A 24364-nucleotide genomic window follows, 5' to 3' on the forward strand; every position below is an offset into this window, starting at 1 on the left:
TACATAAACTAGTTATCATTAGATAAAACAATAGATTTTAAATAGTTTTCATGAGTGTTTTATTAGCCTAAAGATGTGCTTATAAAAGTAAATACATCTTTATAAGTGGAAACACCACCACCAAAATAAATATCTGTATATAAACTATATAATCTGTGAGAATCAAGCCATAGACCCATACCATAGCTTTAAATCATGATCTAATAAAATAAAAAAGATAAGCAAGTGATGAGTTATTATTGTCTGTATGTGAAAAACATTTCAAAATTTATGTTGACTACTCAGTTCATCAGCATTTTTTATTTGTGCATTTTCAACCTATTGGAAATATACGATAACTATATGATTCTGTTTATTTAATGGGAGTTAAAAATTATTTAGAACCTATAATTTACAAATTTAACTTTTAACAACTCTGCCTCATTTGATCTTGAAACTGTATTTTTATCTTGGTGTTATTCTTTTCTACATAGCATATTTTGAATGATATTTTCTGTCTATAATTATTAACATCATAAAATTCCTCTTCATTTACTGTAGTCCTACAACACTATTTATATTAACTTTTTGGATACCAAGTTTTTAATTTACTCCAAAACACCTCAAATAAATAATTTTAATTTATAGCTAATGATTTTTAAGTGTATATTTGGTACAATTTTCTTTTAAAACCCAGGATGAAAATTATAATGTAAATGGTTTCTCTGATAATAGAGAAACTTTGAATTTTTTATTTTATGTGTATTACTATTACTATTATGTTTAAATGCAAGAAAGCTTGAAATCAAATAGAATATAAACAAAATTAATTGCAGAGGCCATCTAATTTGAAGTCATTCTGTTTTGGACTCTTTACAGGTAATACTGCTGTTGAGGTAATAAAATAAAAATATCATTTAAAAATTGTGGGGTGATGGTTTACTGTTTGCATATCTTCAGTAGAATTTTTTCCTTATATTTTGCTATGGTAATAATGCCTTATATTGACACTATATTTGGAGCTTTTTTAAAAAAATGTTTATTTCTGAGAATGAGAGAGAGGAGGAGAAAATGCCAGCAGAAGAGGGGCAGAGACAGAGGGGGACAGAGTTTCCAAAGGATCTCTGTAATGATAGCAAAGAGCCTGATGCAGGGCTTGAACTCAGGAACTGTGAGTGAGGTCATGACCTGAGCCAAGGTCGTGCACTTAATCTACTGAACCACCGCTGCCCCAATATTTTGTTTTTTATAAGTCACTTATATTATTTATTTTTTAATGTTTATTTATTTTGGGGAAGAGAGAGAGAGAGAGAATGAGTGGAGGAGGGGCAGAGAGAGAGAGAGGGAGACAGAAGATCTGAAGAAGGCTCCTAGCTATCAGTGCAGGGCCCGGTGCTGGACTCGACCTCATGATCCGTGAGATCATGACCTGAGCCCAAGTTGGAGGATTAACTGACTGAGCCACCCAGGTGCCCCTAAAGTGCTTCTTTTAATCTTCACAGTAACCCATTTTTACAGTAACTCTGTAATTACAAAGGAAGAAACTGATGTTATAAATGAATACATGACTGGCACCTAGGTGCCTGGGCACCAGAGTGGCTCAGTTGATTGAGTGCCAGGCTCTTGATAGCTCAGGTCTTGATCTCAGAGTCTTGAGTTCAAGATCCGATTTGGGCTAAGGGCAGAGAAACCCTCAAGTCCTTTGCACTATATCTGCCATTTTAGTTTATATAAAACACTGCCATGTTAATTGTTATAATTACAGTTACTAAATGTATAGTGTATTCCTTCATATCACATATGCTTTTCATCTATCTTGCTGAATCTCTGAAGATTCCATTGAAGGTTTTTTTGTTTCCTGTTGCACCTTCACTTAGGTTACTATATATATATAATTTAATAATACTTGACAGATCAACTTATAAATTAGTCCTTTTTTTGACAAATTTTTGGAATGATACATGATATTTTTTCTCCAAGTCATTCATGTATTTGTTTGTTTTTTTTTGTTTTTTGGATTTTTTATTGTTTTGGTTTTTAGTTTTTATTTAAGTTCCAGTTAGTTAACATACAGTGTAATATTAGTGTCAGGTATACAATAGAGTGATTCAACACTTACATCACCCAGTGTTCATCATAAGTGCACTCCTTTATTCCCATCACCTACTTAATTCACCCCTGTACCATCCTCCCTCTGATAACCATCAGTTTGTTCTCTATTTTTTTAATTTAAATTTTAATTAGTTAATGCACAGAGCAATATTGATTTCAGAAGTAGAGTTCAGTGATTCATCACTTACACCCAGTGCTAATCACATCAAATGCTGATCTTAATACCCATCACTGATCTAGCCCACCTCTCAACCACTTCCTTCCATCAACCCTCAGTTTGTTCTCTATCCATAAGTCTCTTGTGGTTTGTTTTCCTTTCTTCTCTTCCCCCCTCCTTCCCATGTGTTCATCTGTTTTGTTTCTTAAATTCCATGTATGAGTGAAATCATGTGAAATCTGTCTTTCTCTGATTCACTTATTTTGCTTACTGTACTACATTCTAGCTCCATCCACATCATCGCACATAGCAAGATTTCATTCTTTTTGATGACCGAGTAATATTTCATTGTATGTATACATATATATATACACATACATATACATATATACATACATACACAAATATGTACATGCATACATATATACCACCTCTTCTTTATCCATTAATCAGTCAATGGACATTTGTATTCTCTCCATAGTTTGGCTATTGTTGATAATGCTGCTATAAACATAAAACAGTAGGATGCATGTACCCCTTTGAATCTGTATTTTTGTATCTTTGGGTACATACCTAATAGTGCAATTGGTAGAGTGTAGGGTAGTTCTATTTTTAGTTTTTTGAGGAACCTCCATACTACTCTCCAGAGTGGCTGCACCAATTTATAGTTCTATCAGCAGTACAAGAGGGCTCCCCTTTCTTCACATCCTTGCCAACACCTGTCATTTCTTGTGTTGTTAATTTTAGCCATTCTGACAAGTATGAGGTGTGAGCCCTGATGTGGGGTTCAAACTATGAAATGCAAGATCATGACCTGAGCCAAAATGAGGAGTGGGACACAACCAACTTAGCTACCCAGGAATCCCTGTGGTTTTGATTTGTATTTCCCTGATGATGACTGATGTTGAGCATATTTTAATGTGTTTGTAAGCCATCTGAATTTCTTCTTTGGGAAAGTGTCTCTTCACATGTTCTGTCCATTTTTAAATAGTCATTTTTGGGGGGAGGAGGGTTGAGTTTGATAAGTTCTAATAGATTTTGGATACTAACCCTTTATCATATATGTCATTTGCAAATATCTTTTGGTTTTGTTGATTATTTCCTTAAATCTGCAGAAGCTTTTTACTTTGATGAAATCCCAATAATTCATGTGCTTTCATTTCCCTTGCCTTTGGTGATATGTCTAGTAAGAAGTTGCTCCACCCAAGGTCAAAGAAGTGTTCTCCTCTAGGATTTTCATGGTTTCCTGTCTCACATTTAGGTCTTTCATCTCATTTGAATTTGTGTGTATGGTTTTAGAAAATTGTTCAGTTTCATTCTTCTGCATGTCAACTTCTAGTTTTCTCCACATCATTTGTTGAAGAGACTGTTATATTTTTTCCATTGGATATTCTTTCCTGCTTTGTCAAAGATGAGTTGACCATATAGTTGTGGGTCCACTTCTGGGTTTTCTATTTTGTTCTATTGATCTATGTGTCTGTTTTTGTTCTAGTACCATACTGTCTTGATGACTACAGCTCGTAATATAACTTGAAATATGGAATTGTGATGTCTCCAGTTTTGTTTTTCTTTCTCAGGATTGCTTTGGCTATTCAGGGTCTTTTCTGGTTCCATACAAATTTTAGTGTTGCTTGAACTAGCTTTGAAAGAATGCTGGTGGTATTTGGATAAGGATTATATTAAATGTGTACATTGCTTTGGGTAGTATCAACATCTTAACAATGTTTGTTCTTCCAATCCATGAGCACGGAATGCTTTTCTGTTTGTTTGTGTCCACTTCAATTTTTTTCATAAGTCTTCTATAGTTTTCAGAGTAAACATCATTTACTACTTTAGTTAGGTGTATTTTTAGTTATCTTATTGTTTTTGGTACAATTCTAAATGAGATTGATTTCTTGATTTTTTTTTCTGCTGCTTTGGTATTTCTGCATATTGATTTTATATCCTGCAACTTTGCTTAATTCATGTATTAGTTCTAGAAATTTTTTGGTGGAGCCTTATGTATCTTCTACATAAAGTATCATGTCATCTGCCAATAGTGACATCACTAATATATTTTAAACTTGCAACTACATTTTCTAAAGATTAAAAATTAAAAATGGCCTTTTAAAGTCTTAATTGTGGTAAACATATGACAAATATTTTTTTGCTGTGTAACAAGAATAAAATAAGAAAATCTCCATTATATGTGTTTGTACATTCATTTACAAGGCTGAGTGACTATCATGCCATAGATAACTTAATTCTTTCTTTACTAGCTGGAGTCAGGACATGGTATGGTAAAGTTATCCAAAACCTTATAAATAAACTAGTTAGTATCAACATCTACATGCTGTCAGTATTTTAGAAATAAATACAATAAATTGTGTGTTTTTTTCAAAATAAGTTGTTTTTAAATGAGAACCTGAAAACATTTCGGAATAGCCACATATATATAGTAAAGCTGTCTTAGGGAACTAAGACAAGAATTAATGTAAAGAAAAAAATGTATAGGGGCACCTGGGTGGCTCAGGTGGTTAAGCGTCTGACTTTGGCTCAGGTCATGGTCTCAACGGTTTGTGGGTTTGAGCCCCGCATCAGGCTCTGTGCTGACAGCCAGCTCAGAGCCTGGAGCCTGATTCAGATTCTGTATCTCCCTCTCTCTCTGACCCTCCCCTGCTCATGCTGTCTCTCTCTCTCCCTCTCTCTCACAAATAAATAAAAGTTTAAAAAAAATTAAAAATATAACCAATTGTGGGCTATTTGAAGACCTAACACATTCATAGATTAGTGGTTTTCTTTAAATTCAGAAATAGTGGGGCGCCTTGGTGGCTCAGTTGGTTAAGTGGCCGACCAGCTCAGGTCATGATCTTGCAGTTTGTAAGTTTGAGCCCTGTGTTGGGCTCTGACAGCTCAGAGCCTGGAGCCTGCTTCAGATTCTGTGTCTCCCACTCACTCTGCCCCTCCCCTGCTCGTACTCTGTTTCTCTCTCTCTCAAAAACAAATAAACATTAAAAAAAATAATAAATTCAGAAATAGTAATCCAAAGAACCAGTGCTTTCTAATATTAATCTAACTTGGGAAGGGTAAAAAAAGGAAGCATCTGCTATATTCAAACTCTGTATTACTGCAAGAGTCTGCTCAGTTCTGAGGGGAAAATAGTTCACTAGATTTAATCAGGGCTTGTTTGAAATACTTTTCAATATCATCCTTCTTCCATGTATCTTGAAATATTCTGTTTATTAATTAGATCCCAAGTGCCCTAATCCATAAAAATACTTCCACATATAGATAAAATAATTCTGGACACTGGAAGTGTACACATTTTATTATAAGTTAATAAATATGAATTTTGTTTTAATGAATAGCTACTATTTAATGATTGCCACAGGCCAAACCCCATACTATGTTTAAGCATCACCTTATTAGATCATCAAAACAAATCTATGAGGCCCAATTACTGAAATGAAAAATGAGCCTGAGAGAAGTTTAGAAATTTACTTATGGTGATACAGCTCTTATGTATCTAAGAGACAGAGGCTATTTGATCTTTATTATATTAGGTTATTATAAGAAACCATGCAATGAGGCTCATTTCATACTTATTTGAAGTAAAATATTGAGAGCATCTTTACAAATTGTAAAATATCATCTTTTAGGTGTTGTTAGGAAATTTTTCCTGCTTCAGCCACACAGATGCTCTCTCTTAAATAAATCAAGTGATTTGCTTTTCATCCATTGGACTTTGAATCATTAATCTTATTGTATTTCAGAGCCATGTTTGTGAGATACATTTTTGTTAGTAAGTTTGAACTTGTCGTTTTGGGTGAATGTGCTTGAAAACATTATATTATTCACTTTCTATAGTTGTTGGTCCAAATATTTATGAATTATTGCCTTTCTAACAAATTATTTTTTACTGTATTAGGAGACATTCGGTCTACAGTGGAATCAATTCAGTATGTCACCTAAATTAAGTCAAGGTTAAAGTATAGCTGCCCAGCAATGCAGTTCAGACCTGTCATTTAGGTCAGCTTGACCTATCACAAATTCTAACATCTAAGTCTTGTAACTAATTAGGAAGGATAGTTGTGATAATGACATGCTGCAGGCATTTCTATGTCTTTCTCTTCTACATGGCTTACTCTCTGTTGTTGAAATAAAGTATAATAAATAAATCCAAAACCCAAATATACTAATGGCCATCTCTGAATGAGGAGGTAATGGGTTAAATCATATTCCTGCAAAGTTTGTCCACCTGAGACCTCAAAACATAACCTTATTTGGAAATAGGGCTTTTGCAGATGCGCTTAAGTTAAGATGAGGGCATACTGGATTAGGGTGGACCCTGAACTCAATGGCCGATATCCTCATAAGAGTGGAAATGTAACTAACATAAAATTATCCATATTACATTCTAGTTATAGGGTGGTGTAGTAGGGAAGCCAAATCATAGGTAGAAAGTGTTTAATGAACGTAAGCTGAGAACATGGGTACTACAGAGATTAATAAAATACTTGATTGAATGAAAGTATGATGGGCAGCCACATCCACATTTATTCTACAAAAAGAAGAGCCTTGTGATTTACAATAGAATGTTGGAAGACTTTGTTTTTAAGTTTTCTTTCTATGAATGATTCTAGAACAGGGAACAGCAACTTTTGCACTTTTATCTCTGTGATTCTTTTGTTCATTGCTTGTGTATCTAACCAAATCTACATTTAAGTAACATATTCTTTTATGAAATGTTAATACACATAGCATGTAAAATATCATTCTTAGAGATCCAGAAATATTTTAACCTTTTGATTTTCATGCTGGTCCATTATATTGTTTCTAACATTTAATGCAATAGGGAAAATTATTCTCCTCATTCATTTTTTAAGTTTTGACGATCCTTTGTAATATTCTCAAAAGACTTGCTTTATACACACCTTACAGAAATGTATATGATAATTGAAATTAGAGAATAAAAAATTAGGTAGCCTTAATTTCTGAATAAAATTAGCTCCATGATCTCTATGATTTTAAAATAACAATTGCAATCATGATAATAGTCTTGCTTCTATTTTGTTCAAAGATCCAAAAATGATTTCCTGTTTACTTTTCCTTTTCAACTAGTCTAATGAGCAGTTCAGTCACATTGCTCACTAATGGTATGGAACCTTTAAAGCTAGCCACTTTTCACTTTTGGAAATTTTCTATAATAATAAATAATAGCAAATTTGGACTAGTGCTACTTCCTACACACACATTCAGAGAAAAGGAAAAAACTTTGAGTAAGGAAAATGATGACCTATTACTAACAAACAGTGATGTGCAGCTTTTATTTCTGCCACCAGAGAAGCCTGCAACTTCCTGCTAAATGGCTTTGTGTTCAATACTCATTTGCTGGGGTGAGCTTTGCTATAATTAGAGCTATCACTAAATCATTATCACATTAGACCACTTTCTAGTGCCCTATCCAAACCCTGTAGGGCAATTCCACCTCTCTTTTACTGTTGGAGAGCCACCATAATTCCTTGCAAGTTTGTACTGCTCAGTCTCCTACTTGAAAGCACTCTAAAATGTGCTCTCTGATAGAAGGAAAATTGGATACTTGAATGTGGGATGCTTCCTGATCAGGAAAGAGAACAAGAAAAACCTTCAAAGGAACTTGAAGCAGCTTGAGCAGTCTCTCATTATTCAGTTAGGAGAGCATGTATGAGGAAACAAGGAAGAAGGGAAGGTTGGTTTTAAGTAATTTGGGGAAGAAAGTGTAAGTAAAAGATTTGAGTGTTTTAGAGTGGGAAAAGTACAGTACCTGCTGATTGAAAGGCTAAAAAAAAAATAGAATTAGCTACCTGGGCAAAGTTTTGTCTCCAGCAGTAAGAAAGAAAAGCAAACTATAGTACTAGATGACTCGTTTACTTTTGTAGCACCTCCCTCATTTACTACATATTTCCACAGTTACAAAGTTCTCCTCTTATTTCATTCTGGCCTACCTCATTTAAACCTTTATCCCCAAACTTCTATCTTAAAATTGACTCCCCTCTTCACAGCATCAGAAATCAGAATACAGTTACCAAAGTAACTCAAGTAAGGGGCTCAGTTTCCATAATTTTAAAAATAATATGAGGTATGTAAAGTGGCATAATATTGTATAAATAAGATTGTATGTGAATGGAAAAAAAAAGATATCTTGAAACCCAGTACCACCGTTGAATAGCTCCTGTGATTCTCGGTTTTCTTATATGTAAACTAAAGATAATAATATTAGCCCTTTCTGTTTCATATAATTATATCTATTAATATCTATAACATTTCTAAAAGGTTATAAAACATAGAGATATTGATTAACATAGATCTGTTTTATTTACATTTTCGTTAAACATTTTCAGCATATTTTCACCTTTATAATGTAGAGTTCACCTCTGTGTTAAGTCCTGCTGACATTTTCAGTACTTCACCATAGGAAACAGCAGCAGCCTTGCTGAATGGTCGCTATCCTTTGTGTACAGATGTTGACTCATCTGGAGTGAATGCAGTATAAGAAGAGAATTGGGATTTTAATTTACTAAGCAGGGAGGCAAATTATGTAATTAGCTGATAAGCAGTTAAGCAGAAAGGTAACAGAAGTAATCTTGTAGGGAATCACATAAGACTTATACATATTTCTGTGACATAATTTCTGAAGTTAAGAAATCTGTTCTGTGTACAGACTTACTGAATTAAATTTCATGAAAAATGAAGAACAGTAGAACCTAAAATTTTCCATTGATTTTTGAGATTTTATCTTTGCTTTTTAGAATCCACGTTTTTTTTCTTTAACAGTTCATCTTCTTTCTATGTGGCCATTTTTTGGAGGAAAAACTAGAAATTTCTTTCATAAAACACTTATTATAAAAAAATAAAAACATATCTTCATAGGACAGAATTTGCAGGCAGAAGAAAGATCATTTTATGAGAGTTTACAATAAATTAAGTGGAAGCTAGCATAAGTTATGAGGTATCATCTCTCGAAGAATGTGGCCCTAGTCTCGGTTGTAGGTAACATGGCCCATGTGTAGGAAAGCATTGTAGGTAATATGGCCGTGTGTAGGTTTGAATTATTATCTTTAGTATTTGTATAGGCCGGAGTGTTTAGGGTTAATATTCAGGGAGATCTAGAAAATTATCGTTCCAGTAAGATTACATACAGTGAAATACTGTTGCAAATTCATGCTGTATTCTCTTTTAAAAATCAAGGGCTTACTTTTATGTCCAGCATTTTAATATTATGACTACCTTTGAATTATTTTTTATTATACTTAAAAAATCCAGGATGGGCCTTCATGTTTCGTTTTAAATGAAGCTTGGTGTTTTTCGTTTTTAAACATCATCATCAGCTTGAAATGCACCATCATTAATGAATGTTCTAGAGTAGTAAGTAGATATTGAACAGAACTTGTAACTAAGAACTCACATCAGTGGTTCCTGGAGAATCACTGAAGACTCTTCAAAGACTTTGAGGAAAACACCTGCACTCATTCTGATGTTATTTTTATTTAGTCCTCCCTTACTCCCAGAGATCAGAAAATGATGAGAAATACAATTGCTTTGGATCTCAGTGTCACAGAATTCTGACCCTGAAGAGTAAGGGCTCAAGCTTTATTTAGGACAATTGATATTGTCTAAATGGATGACATTCCGTTAGTGTGCAAAACTCATGATGGCGATTAATTTTGATTTTATACAGCAGATGTTTGCTCAGTGCCAAATAAACCTGTTCAATTTACCCCATGTCTTAATGTACCCTATCTATTATTTACATGTGAGCACATGCACCACTGAGAAAAGGAATAGCAAGGGCATGGCAGGGGTATATCAAGACATCTGGTGAGGTGATTGCTTACAAAATCAAAATTCTTGGCTGCAACTCAAGTTTGAAAATAATTTAGAAACAAGACCTTCTCTGTGTCTTCCTCTGTCTTCATTGCCTTGCATTTAAGACTTTATACTTTAAGGTCTCTGGTTGTCAGGGCAGGTATAGTATATTTTTTGATCAAACACAGGAGAATGTGGGACAATAAACTTAATTTTTATTTTTTTGCTCTAAATATTATCATTGTGATAAACATGCATAACTCACCAAATACTTGGTAGCATTTATATATAAAGTAAATTCTTCATAAATTTGAGAATACATTTGGTTTTTAAGTACTTAGTGCAAATAGTTTTGTGGATTCTCTTCTATGTGAGTGGTAATTATAATATGGGTGTAACCTAGTTCAATTGAGCAATGGAATCTAGAGCTTACACATCAGAAACCATAGATGAGTAGGTGGAAATATCAGAGAGATGATTTTTTTTTAAAACAATAAAATCCTTAAGGGAATTATAAAAGGAAGGGTAATAAAAACGTAATATGCTGACCTTAATTATTTCTAATTTCTTTCTCCCAGATGCTAGCTATTTCTTCCACCTGGTATAACGGCCTCAGAATTCCTTCAAGTTCAGGCCAAAATGACTTTTTTTTTTACCCTAGTCAAAACAGAAGCACAAACAGAAAAAAAAAAAAAGACCTATTATGCATTTTTGTTTCTTTAAAAATTAACTTATAATAACATTTATGGAGCCTACTATGTAGAGAATCTTATGCTCAGTATCCAAATGGGTACAAAGACACTGGCCTTATCTCTTAGAGGATATGGGGCAAACATGGGAGAACTCAAGTATGATACAGACAATGCTATATGCAAAACAGAAGTTGTCATCATCAAGAAAAGAGCTGTTCTTTTGATACTAGACAACAGAGATTTGAAGAAAAGGAATATGCAACATTTAAATTTGGGTGGGAGAAAAGAATGAATAGGACTTAAATATCGAGTACTGCTTGGAGAAAGCAAATCCTAATTTAATGGGCATGCCACTGTATTAAACTCACTCTGGATACATACTAGGCATTGGGTTATTCAGAAAATGCTAAGTGCATCAGCTAAAGATAGGTGGAACAAAAACGAAGAAAAACAAAACAATACAAAACTACAGGGCTATCTAAATTGGTTAAAAAATTTGTCCAAGATTAATTCTGTCATCAGAATAGAATGCTCATTTAATTTAATCTTCCCTTTAGAATATTGCCGCTTTGAATTATGATTTACCAAAGTAGTCAATCTGGATAGCAAAATTTAGAAGAAAATTGTACATTTTTCATTAAGTTGTTGATAGTCACTATATTCTCTAGATGCTTACTTTTCTCACAAAGCATTAAATCCTACAAGAGGTTTTTAGGAAAACTTTACCTATATATCTTAAATCTCTAATGTAAAACACATAGACATATAGCTTTAATTTATGGGATTAAAACTGCTTTGTTATTAAGAGAGTTGAGAATGTACCCTAACTTTTCTATTTGTTTTGAGTCAACCAGAAACCTTTAATTCAATCAGAAGATGTGAATATTACATCATCTCTGAACAAAGTTTTATTAGCTTATCCAGAATGGGAATGCAATGCAATATGTCTTAATTTAGATTTGCCTTTCTACAACATGACAATCCTTTAATATATGGTATCTTGAATATTATAAGTTATAAATTAATATTTGGTTTGTGGGGCATTATGATTATTCACTTCACTGAAAATTTATCATGCAAGCAGTTTTGAGCTTTTATTACTAATCTAACAAAGGCCAATTTTGACTGTGATGTACAGATTTGTAATACTTGTTTCACTGTGATATAGATTTAAAAACCCTTTTTTATTTTATTATTATTTTTATTTTTCATTTTACCAAAGTGCCTAGCAAATGGCAGTTTTGAATCTAGCAGAAGTGAACAGTTTAGCATTGCTGAGGCATTTCATATTCTGTGCTGTGACTTTTTTTTTATCTTCCACAAAGGTAAGAGCTTCAGTGCATATTTAGTCTGGCAGGAGTGACTACAGAAAGGTACTCCTAGTAAAATTGATGAAGACCTGTATTATCAGTGGTATTTCCATTGAAATTCAGAGCATGGACAGGAGCACCCAGATACACATCTTTCTTTATATAGCAACTGTCATCCTATTATTTTTCAAAATCTGGTTTTGCTACTTCTCTCTTATTCTTCATAAAAATAATGATCAAAAATTGTTTCATTATTTGCTGTGCTGTTTAATTCAAAATTTTAGATTTTGCATCATGAATATTTAAATAGTTTATTTGAAAAATGACTCTATTGAAAACTGTTGGTTTCTGATTCTACATGTGAAGAGCTTGGAAGTTGTCATTCCAAGAAAAAAAAAAAAAAACTGAGCAGACTGAAAAATCAACAACTTTTTAGGATCTATAGAGAGACAAGGATTCAAGGACAACCATGGCCCCTGCCATTGCAGAGAAAGTCATACAAATACAGGGAATTGTGGCTTACCAGAATGATGACCCACTAGCAGAAATCTCTGTGGAAAGCAGTGGCAGGTGAGTTAGGAAACTATAATTGATGAATTACTTGAAGGTCAATGTGGACAACTCTGAAATTTAAAAACACCAGTCTCAGAGGGGCCCCAAAATTTTTATGAGACTTACCTCTAAGAGTTCTACTATATATATATTATATACATATATACTCTTCTTGCAGTATATATCTGAGAAAAATCCTTTGATGCCCTGGCAGATGAAAGGGAAAAGGACCATTTTGAAATAGTCCAGAGTACCCTGTTCTTAACAAGGCCTGCCCTTAGGGAAAACTAATTATCCAGAGCCTGTCCTGCTGAGGTATTATCTCAAGTAAGGGGAAATTAGAAATTGAGAAATTTTTGTAAAGTTCACAGTCCAGAGGCATAAGCTCCCTAAAAGACTAAGACCTAATCCTAAGATCATAAGATGCTTCTCCTCCTGCAACATCTTATCACATTAGTAAAAGGCTATTTACAGCACTTTTTTTAAAACCTGGTATATCGTGTCCAGCTATGAAGAAAAAAATTACAAGACATACCAAAATGCAGAAACACAATTTTAGGAAACAGAACAAGCATCAGAAGCAGACATAGCAAGGATATTTGTCAGACCAGAAATTTAAAACAACTATTAATATGCTAAGTGCTCTAATGGATAAAGTTAGACAGCTTGCAAGAGCAGATGGGCAGTGTAAGCAGAGAATAAAAATTTTAAGAAAGAACCAGAAAGCAATGCTGAGCTAAAAATCTCTGCAACAGAAATGAAGACTGCCTTTGATAAGTTCATTAGTAGATTGGACACAACTAAGGAAACAATATCTGAGCTTGAGGATATCTCATTAGAAATCTCCAAAACTAAAAAGCAAATAGAGCAAATAGTGAAGGGAAAAAAAATAGAACAGGATATCCAAAGACGGTGGGAAAGCTACAAAAGATATTACGTGTGGAATAGGAGTATCAGAAGGTAAATGACAAAAAAGACAAGATAAATATATATATTTTTTGAAGTAATGACTGTGAAATTCACTAAATTAATCTTAGAAACAAACCACAGATCCAGGAAGCTCAGAGAATACCAAGAGAGATAAACACCTAAAAAACCAAACCTAGGCATATCATTTTCAAATAAAAAAATCAAAGAAGGAGAAAAAAAATCCTGAAAAAAGCCAGAGGGGGGGAAAAACACCATACTTAAAGAGAAACAAACATAAAAGTTGCATTTTACTTCCCCTCAGAAACCATGCAAACAAGAAATGAGTAGTGTGTGTATTTGAAGTTTTGATAGAAAAGCAAATAAACCTAGAATTCTGTATTCTTGAAAAATTTTCAGCAAGAATGAAGGGGGTGTAAATACTTTTCAGATAAATATAAATCAAAGAAATTTTCGCCAGTAGACATGCCTTGTAAGAAATATTAAATAAAGTCTTTTAGAGAGAAGGAAAATAATATAGGCAAAAATCTCAGGTCTGCATAAAATAACAAAAAGCTTTAAGGAAGGAATAAATGAAAATAGAATAAAATTTTTATTTTTTGTATGTATATGACACATACATAAGCATATATAATCAAATAAAATTGTTGCTATTATTACATGCTTATCTATGCTTATATATAAGTGAAATGAATGAAGCAATGATACAAGGATAGAAGTTGAGAATATTTTGTTATTGTAATGTGATACCACCATTGAAGTGATATAATGTTATTTGAATGTGGACTTGTATTATTTGAAAATTTATATTGCAAACTCTAAGGCAGCTGCTACACAAAGTAGCATAAATAAAGTAACTAATATGTGAAGAAATGAGTGACAGTTATACAAAATGCTTACTTAAAACCTCACAAGGCAAAAAAAGTAGAATGCAAAAATAAAAACAAGCAACAAATAGAAAATAATAAATATGATAGAGAGTAATACAAATATATCAATAATTGCTTTGAATGTCAATGACCTAAATGCATAAATTAAAAGACAAAAATAGAGTGGTTCCAAAAACAGTACTCAGCTATATTTTGTCTACAAGAAATCTACTTTAAATAAAAAGACACATACAGAGTAAAAGTAAATAGATGGGGGAAAATATGCCATGCTAGCACTAATTAAAAGAAAGCAGAAGTAGCTATATTAATTTCAGACAATGCAGACTTCAAAGCAATGTAAGTTATCATGAGCATTACATAATAATATATGGGTTAATTCTTTTTTAAAAAAGTAATAATTCTTAATGTGTATGTGGCTACCAACAAAGTATTAATCCACATGAATCAAAACTGGTAGAACTGTAAAGATAAAAAAATGAATTCACTATCATAGTTCAACACTCTTCTATCAAAAATGGACAAATTCAGGAGGCAGAAAATCAGTAGGGACACAGCCAAACTCACTAACACCATAAATCAGCCAGATATAATGTACATCTATATACTACTTCATCCAACAAGAGCAAAATACACATTCTCAAGCTCACATGGAACAATTACCAAGATATACAACATACTGGGCCACAAAATACACCTCAACAAATTAAAAAATAGAAATCATAAAATATCTGTTTTTATTTATTTATTTTTATTTAAATGCCAATTAGTTAACATATAGTGTAATATTAGTTTCAGGTGTCCAATGTAGTAATTCAGCACTTCCATACAATTCCCAGTGCTCGTCACAAGTGCAGTCTTTAATCCCCATCACCTATTTAACCCATCTTCCCACCACCTCCCCACTTGTCACCATCAGTTTGTTCCTTATAGTTAAGAGTCTGTTTCTTGGTTTGTCTCTCTCTTCTTTTCCCCTTTGCTTTTTTTTCTTAAGTTACACATATGAGTAAAATTCACAATGGAATTAAACTAAAAATTAGTAGCAGAAATATAGTTGGAAAAACACTAAATATATGAAGATTCAACTACATATTTATAAATAACACATGGTTCAAAGAAGAAATCTTAAGAGAAATTTAAAAAATAGTTTGAATGAATTGAAACTAAAAACACAAATTACCAAAACTTGTGTGATGCAGCTAAAGGAGGGTTTAGAGGAAAACTTATGGCATTGAATGCATATATTAGAAAAGAAGAACAATCTAAAATCAATAATCTTAAATTCCCAACTTAGGAAACTAGAAAAAGAAGAATAAATTAAATCCAAAGTAAAAAGGAGAAAACAATAGTAATTAATAAGAGCAGGAATTAATGCAATTGAAAACAGCAAGTTGATAAGAAATTCAACAAAGCCAAAACATGGTTTTTTGAAACCATCAGTAAAATCGGTATGAAAAAAAGAGAGAAGACACGAATTATTAATATAAATAAAAGAAAGGACGTCATTATACCCCAGGGACATTAAGTGGATAATAAAAACATACTCTGGGGGCACCTGGGTGGCTCAGTCAGATAAGCATCAATTCTTTGTTTTGAATCTGGTCATGATATCACAGTTCATGAGTTCAAGCCCCACATCGGGCTGTGTGCAGAGACTAGTTGGGATTATTTTTCCCTCTCTCCCTGTCCTCCCCTGCTTGCTCTCTCTGTCTCTCTCTCTCTCAAAATAAATAAATAAACTTAAAAAAAAAAACATATTCTGAACCACTCTCTGCCCACAAATTTAATGACCTGGATGAAATGAACCAATTCCATTGTCATAAGGAACTAATAGATCATCTGAATAGGTCTATAGCTATTAAAGAAATTGAAATAGTGATGAACTTCCCTAAATATAAAGTACCAGACCCAGATGGGTTCACTAGTGAGTTCTTCTAAACATTTAAGGAAGAAATGAAACCAGTTCTCTTTTACAATCTCTTTCGGGTGATAGAAGTAGAGAGAATTATTTCTTATTCTATGAGGCCAGGATTACTGCAATACCGAAACCAGATGTTACTAGAAAATAAACTGCAGACCAATTTCTTTCTTGATAATAGATGCAAAAATTCTCAATGAAGATATTAGCAAATTGATTTATATAACAAAGTTTAAAAAGAATTATATGCCATTACCAAATGTGATTTATCCCAAATATGCAAGGCCGTTTTAACATTTTTAAATTAAGTAAGTAATCCATCTTATCCAACAGATTAAAATGGAAAAATTGTATGATCACATCAGTAGTTGCAAAAAGCACATTTGGCAAAATCCAACACACATTCATGACAAAAACTCTCAGTAAATTTGGAACGGGGGGACACTTTCTTTACTTGGTAGAGTATATTTATAAAAACCTATAGGTATGTTTTCTTCTCTCTGCCCCCACCCCCATATGTTCATCTGTTGTATTTCTCATATTCCACATATGAGTGAAATCATATGATATTTGTCTTTCTCTGACTGACTTAGGATAATGTGTATTATGAAGAACACTTGTTATGAACACTGGGTGTTGTATGTAAGTGATGAATCACTGAATTCTGCCCTTAAAACCAATACTGTACTGTATGTTAACTAACTAGAATTTAAATAAAAATTTGAAAAAGAAATCCCTACAGGTAACATCATACTATGAAAAGGATACTTTCATGACATGACAAGAATACCTTCTCTCACCACTCCTTTCAACATCTTTTTTTTATTTTATTGAGTACATTTTTTATTAAAATTAATAAGTTAAAATTTTTGTTAAATAATTTTGTAACAACAATATTAGGTTTCCCTTTAATAACTGAAATGTGAATATCTATACTATTAAAAAATGCTTATGTAAAACTCTAAAGACACACTTTCTTAGCATAGCTTTAGTCATCCTTTAAGCAGTCATTTGTACAGCAATTTAGGAGGCCCTGGGGTCTTACTCAGCATCCCTATGACATCTACACCCCTATTATGAAAAATACAGGAGGAATACAAGTAATTGTCTTCTAGTTAGTTCGGATTAGAAGAGCGAGACAATTCTGACACAAAGTTCAGTACTTCGAGGGCCTTTTCCCCATATCTTTCTTAAATACATGTCTGTTTGCTTGTCCTTAATTTCTTTCAGAACCTCACTTTATACCAAGGAACTCATTTAAATCTAACATTTAAAAATGTTTATATTCGAATCTATGTTTTACTTCACTTATAAGTCAGAATGATAAGGTAGCAGTTTCTTTGACTTTGCTTCTACTCTAGGTTTAAAATTATGAAATATGTGTTTATTATACATATATTTTTATTTCAAAAACTATTTTTAGAAAATATTACAAATTTGTGCAAATAGGAAATTCCTTCTCCTAAAACTGATAAGTGTTGTTTTAAAAATCAGGTAAGAAATAAAAAGAAACATATGGAAATATGAAAAAAAATCCTAATTGTGTAGTTCTCAATCTGAAATGTGAAAATAGTTTTATAATACTAATGAAATAAGAAACTTCTGTGTATAAAGAACAAAATAAAACATTTCTACAATACAATATTCAATATGAGCAATTTTACTTATATGTTGAATTTATCTATTTAATATGGATAAATTTGGGGTATTTATTATCAATTTTATAGTATTAGAAACAATGCTAAAATAAACATCCTTTCCATATATCTTTGCATATTTCTCTGATGACCTCTTTAAGATAAATTTTTGCAATAATAAGTTCTTTAAAAATAATAAAGGGACATAAACTATTTAAATACTTATTTATTTGGAGAGAGAGAGTGCATGCTTGAGCATGCGTGCAAGTGGTGGAGCGGCAAAGAGAGGAGAGGGAGATCCTAAGCAAGCTCCTTGTTGTCAGCATAGAGCCTGATGCAGAACTTGATCTCACAAACCATGAGATCATCACCTGAGCCTAAATCAAGAATTGGATGCTCAACTGATTGAGCCACCCAGGCTACCCAGGACATATACTATTTAAAAGTTAGCGCCACCTGGAAGGTTATACCTAATTACACTCATATCAATTATATGTTAGAATGTTTGTGTTCACTGCAGTATTATTTTAGAATATTTTCTATATATAAACTGATGTGTAAAAATTGTTGTATTTTTTATTTATTTGATTATTAGGAAGATAGAGTAATTTTGCTTTTACTTATTGACCATTTCTTTTCAATTGTCAGTTGTCTATAAGAGTACTTAAAATATTGAGGATATTTGTCCAATATGTTTTATTTACATTGGAAAAATATTTTTTATTTTATGATTTAATTTCTTCTACCTTTATTGAGAATTAATTAGCATATAACATTGTCTAAGTTTAATTTTATGTATGTAATCAATGTTGTGATTTCATTCACATATATATTGAAGAATACTTACCACAATAAGGTTAGTTAACATATATTTTACCCCATATAATTAACATTTTGTTATGGTCAGAATATCAAAGTTCTCATAGCAACTTTCAAGTATATGATACAGTATTGTTAACTTTAGTCACCATGCAGTACATTATATATCAGGAATTTACTCATAACTGAAAGTTTGTATACTTTGACCAACATCTCCCTTTTTTCACACTTCTCAACTCCTGGCATTATTCTTCCTGTTTCTATGAGTTTGATGTTTTTAGATTCCAAATATAAGTGAGATCATGCAGTATTTGTCATCTATGTCTAGCTAATTTTACATTGCATAATACCCTCAAAGGTCATCCATGTTGCTGCAAATAGTAGAATTTCTATTTTTTTAGCTGAATAATATTCCTGTGTGTGTGTGTGTGTGTGTGTGTGTGATAACTAGTTGAAAGACTGTCAGCATATATAGGGCAGGAGAGGCTGAGGTACATAGTATTTACAGAATACTGGAAGTATTTATGGAATATGGAAGGCTGGAAACTGGCATACCTCTTCTAAATTTTTATTTTGGAGAGTTTGCTAGACAGTGGGGAAGTTTTTCACTTGCCTTATGTCCTGGTCTAGATAGTGTTAGGCAGATTTAGTGTCTCTGAATTTCAGAGATAAGACTTTCTCAGTGATCTGCCCCATTTGCAGTGTTGGGATATCACTAATCAGGGTTCCAGGCAGTTTACAGCCTCTACCCCAGGGATTTTTGTTTGCAATATCCCTCCACTTAATCTTTACCTTCCCTCAACAACAGTGATTCTTGATTTGTGCACAAGAAGAGAAAAAGTTAATAGCCCCACTCCCAGGGAGTTTAAGAGTTTTCTTCTTCTTCTTTTTTTTTTTTTCCTCTCCTTCCTCCTTTCCTTCCTTCCTTCTTTCTCTTTTTCCTTAGAGGAAAATGTTTGATCAGAGTTTCTGTCTTTTCCACACATACAGCACTTTGCTCTTCTAGGACCATACCACTGAGAGACACTGTCTGATTTTGCATCCTACCCTCCATACTTCTTATGAGTAACTTGGAAAAGTCCATGGAGTAGAACCCGAGAGTGGTGCAAATCCTACTTGTGTCTATGGCTCCTTGAAGTTCTGCACTAGCTTGAAAGACAACATTTAGCTGTTACCAATTAATAAAAAAAATCATCTAATATTTATTCATTTGTACTGTAGTCCAGTCTTTGTTTTCTCCTCTAAGCAAAGGCAGGTACCTCTAAGGCTATTTGAGTGTCCTGCAACCTTAGCTCTCTGATGAGTTCAAGACAAAATTTGATTCTGAGATAATCTGGCTCTTACTGGTTGTTAGATTTGAAGGAAAGCTTTTTCCTACTTTCTGCATCCTAAGAGTAAATGAGAAGTAACCTTTTAGATATATTTTAATGTCCTTAATTGCAGTTTCCAGATGGCATACATTTGTCATTTGAACTTTGGAGGAACATTTGGAGGCTTAAGTGTCTCTTCAGGACACCAAGAAAGAATTGACATTTATTTAAGGAAGCTGACATCATGAAATCATTCCCAAGGATAATTTTAGTTTGCCTTTATACTCAACCTGAAAAATGGTCTTCAAGTCTATACAGGTTGCCTCTCAGGTAGGCTTAAAGTCTCTTGAAATCTGAGCCAATGTTTAACTGAACTTTCTATATTGCCAACATCTAAAAAAAAGTTCTAATTGGAAATTATAGCATGCTGTAGTAGGAAGCAAAACAAATATTGCTACTTGAGTCCTCATTTTACTAGTTATTAAAAGACAAGTGTCCTGGGGCACCTGGGTGGCTTAGTCGGTTAAGCGTCCGACTTTCGCTTAGGTCATGATCTCGCGGTTCGTGGGTTCGAGCCCCGCGTCGGGCTCTGTGCTGACTGCCAGCTCAGAGCCTGGAGCCTGTTTCAGTCTGTGACTCCCTCTCTCTCTGACCCTCCCCTGCTCACGCTGTCTCTCTCTCTCCTAGAAATAAATAAAACATTAAAAAAATAATAATAAAAGACAAGTGTCCTAACTTTTCTAATCCTCAGCAAATATAGGTAATAATTTCTATTTCTTGAGGTGTAGAAAGGATGACAATTGAACATATGCCCAAGCATATGTGCTATAAAATAGTATTTTTCTGACATAAGATATTTAGGAAAGTTTACTCACAAATATATTTGAGGGAAGCAAAAAAGTAAGAAGTGAAACATTGGTATATGAGTCTTTTATTACTAAACAGTTCAATTATATCACTAGTTAATATCTTCTTAATACTGAATATTTCACCAACAAAAATAAAACACAATAATATTTCTGGTGTGATCATTTTTTCAAGCATAAAGAAAACCTTTCAGTTATAAAATTGGTATCATAAACTTTCTATCCTGCTATTTTGAGGAGAAAAATATTTCAAAATATAAAATGTTAATTTACTTCCTTTATGCCAGGAACCATTTTAAGTATATTTCAGGGACTTAGGAAACAAGGGGCACCTAAACCTTCAATGTTGGAACTGGAAACAAAAGTGACAAGAGAGCTAAAGGAACCAATGAGTGATGGTTAAACTACTCAAAAACTATTAAAAATGGGTATAACTTAACACTCCTTAGGTCTGAAGAAGCAAAAATAAAAAGCAATAACCTATATCTGCTGACAGTGTTAGTCTTGAGATAGCAGCCATGAAACAGGACTCTGATTTTAGGTAGAAGACTGGGTCTGAGGCCAAACTACAGGCCCAGTGACCCCAAGAATATAAACATACCACATGTTTCTCCACTCATGCTTTTTTTTTTTTAATGTTTATTTAGTTTTGAGAGAGAAAGGGAGAGAGAAAGAGCATAAGTGGGGGGAACAGAGAGAGAGGGAGACACATAATCTGAAGCAGGCTCCAGGCTTTGAGCTGTGAGCACAGAGCCTGATGTGGGGCTTGAACCCACAAACCATGAGATCATGACCAATAAACCATGAAATCATGACCTGAGCTGAAGTTGGACGTTTAACCAACTGAGCTACCCAAGCACCCCCCTCCACTCATGCTTTAATCTCCTCTGAGTGATTCCCATTGGGTCAAAGCAAAAGGAAGCAAGAGGTCCACAGACTGCAGATGAAAAAGGCAGTGGAAGTCAGGTAGTACAAAACAGGGCAGAAAAGGACCAAGTGTGGATCTGGAGAGGTAAATAAAAGTGTCTAGTTCACTATGTTTGTTAGTTACTATTTCTTGTTCCACTTTACCTATTCAATATGCAATGCTAATTATCTATGAACTATCTTCTGTCTACTAAACTAAGCAACAGATTATCTCATGTATATTGAACACTTATCTCAGTATATAAAGAACGGCCTTAATTCTCCAAAATTCCATCTGAAACATTCTTAGTGTTGTCTAAATTTGAGGTTAATAAAGACTCTAAAGAACTCCTGCAGTCCCAGCTCCTAGCCGTACAGCAGTCTGTATTCTCACTCCCACCCCAGTTCACCTGTGGAGGATGCTGGATCACTTATTTGGTACTTTTGCAAAAGTCACTCTCTCTCTCTCTCTTTCTTTCTCTCCTCCACCTCCCCTCCCCCTTTTGTATGTCCCATGACGTAGACATGTAGGATAGTAATGCAGAAAAAAAAAACTGTTTATGCCCCTAGTCATCTGTCGGTGACTATTCTGAATGTCTCCCATTTTTAGAAGACTGAGCCTTTTGTAAATTCGTCTTTAATGATTTTCCTATCAATATTATCACCTGGTTCATGTCCAAAGGTGTTTAAAGAGAGGCAAAGATCTAACGGGTCCCTTTCTATTCTTTTCAAATTGCATGTACATACAGGTGATGCTGTATGTGCATGTGTGGGAGCTTGTGTCATCCTACTGTGACTACTTTTGGATTTATGTCTGCTGTTAAGTCCTCACTCCATGGACGTACATTTAAAAGAAGCAAACTAACCATTTTAAAATATCAAGTGGGAAAATAAAGAAAAAAGGACATAATGGAATAAGACGTCTGGGAAAAAATAAGAGGAAAAGAGTATCATTACTAAGGCACCGAAAGATCAGTTGAAATATGAGATCTACCACATCCCACTCAAATTTAGCTTAATATTTTTCATAGGGCAGTGACCTTTTTCCTAAAGAAATAGACTTAAATGTGGCCCTTGATCAACCGAATACAAAAGCATTTTCTTTGTCCTGAGTCAAACTTACTTTGCTTTTTAACACCATAAGGAAAAGACAGCTTGGATTTCAAACTGGTTCTTAAAGCAGTAGAGCTGTATAAGTCTTTATGTAAAAGATCTCCTCATGTTTCATTTGATTTTGAAAATGGTACAGTTAATAATCAGAACCCTGTTTATTAAACTATAAACTGAATCTTATAAAATCTGTGCTTGACAAAAATTGTGTTTAAAAAATATTCATGTGGAATATTTCCCAGATTATCCATCTGTGTTTCTAATTTATTCCACTAAGGATAAAAATGCCAGGATTGTAGGGTGGGAATAATGATGACTGAATTCACAAGCAGTGGTTAGACTAAACTTGATATGAAATAATTATGGCGGATGCCCCATCAAAAAAAAACCTGGCTGTAAATGTATATAGCTAAAAGTAGAATTTGGGAGTTAAGATTTCTAGAGCCAAAACACACAGAATATTATTTTATGAATTACAAAATACAATGGGTTTACAGGATCATCATTTGAAATGACTGCTTCCTACAGGTAGCAAAAACAGGTAACAAAAGCACCAGTTGGAAGGAATCATAAATTACCAGTTTCTAATAAAATTTGAGGCTAATGAAAAACTATAATAAATACTGTAAATCTTTCATGAAGTATATAACTTTAAGTAGGAAGGAAAGAGATTAATGCCTGTAATTAAAATATAAAGCCATCTTAGTAGGAGAAAAAAGTTTCAGAAATTTGGTTTCACCACTACTCTAGTGTAATTCAGAGTTTCTATTTATATCTGTAAACAAAGATGACAAAAAGCAATGTGACCTATTTTAAACTATCTGTAGTTGCATCTTATTTTGATAAACTCAGTGAATTGGTTTTAGTGGTCAGAGATTATTTGGTTATGTGGTATTACTTATGATAAAGGCTCACAGCATGGGAACTAAGCCTCTTGATGTTCTATTAGGAAAATACTTAAAGATAATTTAACTTTTGTAATTGTGTTTGAGGTCTTAGGACACCTTTGGTGATCTGTTTCCAAGAATGTTTGATGAAATAATATGATTAAATGTCCCTAGGAATATTTTGAAATATATACTTGATTTATATCTTCTGAAACACTTAGTTTAAAAGTCTACCCATTAGGGAAAGAAATATATTATTTTAAAGCTCATTAGCCATACTGCAAGTAAGAACACATAAAGCAATTAAAATATGTTTAGTTCAGTGCACCTGTAAGTAGGAAAAAGTTTCAAGCGTACTCTTATATGCTTTTGGTGTGATAACAATACAAGATTCACATTAAATTATCTAATTTTTATTCATGCATGCCTAGGTAGGAATAGGAATTGAATTAATTGTCCATAGATTTTTTG

At 33.3% G+C, this 24364-nt stretch overlaps 1 long non-coding RNA gene across 1 annotated transcript in view; it reads right to left on the reverse strand.

Moving 5' to 3' along the window:
- Nucleotides 1-12616: 12616 nt before the first annotated feature.
- LOC144240522 (uncharacterized) overlaps nt 12617-24364 on the reverse strand; it is a 105895-nt gene continuing 94147 nt past the window's right edge. Inside the window, exon 3 of the long non-coding RNA XR_013337752.1 lies at nt 12617-12697. This is a non-coding gene — a long non-coding RNA (uncharacterized LOC144240522). The remainder of the gene's footprint in view (nt 12698-24364) is intronic.

The sequence above is a fragment of the Crocuta crocuta genome, unplaced genomic scaffold, assembly GCF_008692635.1.
Source record: "Crocuta crocuta isolate KB4526 unplaced genomic scaffold, BGI_CrCroc_1.0 scaffold6, whole genome shotgun sequence".
In the NCBI taxonomy this organism is placed as follows: Eukaryota; Metazoa; Chordata; class Mammalia; order Carnivora; family Hyaenidae; genus Crocuta; species Crocuta crocuta.